This window comes from Vigna radiata, chromosome 2, assembly GCF_000741045.1.
Source record: "Vigna radiata var. radiata cultivar VC1973A chromosome 2, Vradiata_ver6, whole genome shotgun sequence".
NCBI lineage: Eukaryota > Viridiplantae > Streptophyta > Magnoliopsida > Fabales > Fabaceae > Vigna > Vigna radiata.
In genome coordinates, this window is record NC_028352.1 from 21,797,905 (window position 1) to 21,798,987 (window position 1,083).

A 1,083-nucleotide genomic window follows, 5' to 3' on the forward strand; every position below is an offset into this window, starting at 1 on the left:
AAATCAATGCAGTATGTGGCTCGAAAAATGAAACAGAGCATACCATTCTAAAGACAGGATAAAATGAATATGAACCTAACCAACACTTATAGTTACTTTTAGTTCAAGTGAAGCTTCTTTTTGCCTGATTTGCTTTACATAAATGATTACTTGCTACTACTGTCTTGTAAATTATAAAGGGCATAAAATCTTTTTTCATTAAAAAATAGTAGGAAATTATATGAAATTAGTAGCTTGGATATGACTTAAAATCTTCTTTCATTAAAAAATAAAGGACAATAGGAATAGAAAAAGTATATTCATAAAAGACATAAAAATGTATCTTCTAAAGATACCATGCTTATTACTGTCATAATACATATAAATTAAAGCATGCTTATTACTATCATAATACATATATATTTTTACNGTCATAAACAATGTTAGTACATATATATTTTTACTGTCATAAACAATGTTGAATCAAATTAATTTAGCTTTAAGCACTTTTGATAATTCCCTCAATTAATCCATCACTCATTTTTTTAAAGACACAAAAAGCAACGATTTGGAGATTCATAATATATATTTTTACTCTCATGAAGGAATCACAAACAGGTATAATTCTTTAAATTACTGTGACTNAAATATGGATGTGATTGAAATCTTGACGCTTGTGCTATCAGATTTTTTAAAAGTAGCTGGTGGTATTATATTTTTTAAAAGTAACACAACTATATCAGATTTGTAAGGTTCCTATCATCCCTTTTGAAACAGAAACAAAAATTATGCAGAATTCATTCATATGAAACANAAACAGAAGTTATGCAGAATTCATTGATATCATAGCTGAAACACAAATGGATCATAAAACAGAACTGGAACATAAATTCAAGAAGTGTTATCCAATAAAATGTGCTATCCACACAACAGACAATACATATTGCAGTTTATATCTAATAAAATGTGCTATTCAAAACAAAGTTCAGTCAGGTTGTGCAGTTGCAGTTTGGTCAGGTTGTGCAGCTTCTTCAAGCAGCTTGCGTATCTTGTGTTATCTGACTGGATTGAGTTGGAGTTGGCATTGTTGAAGCAGCTTGTGTA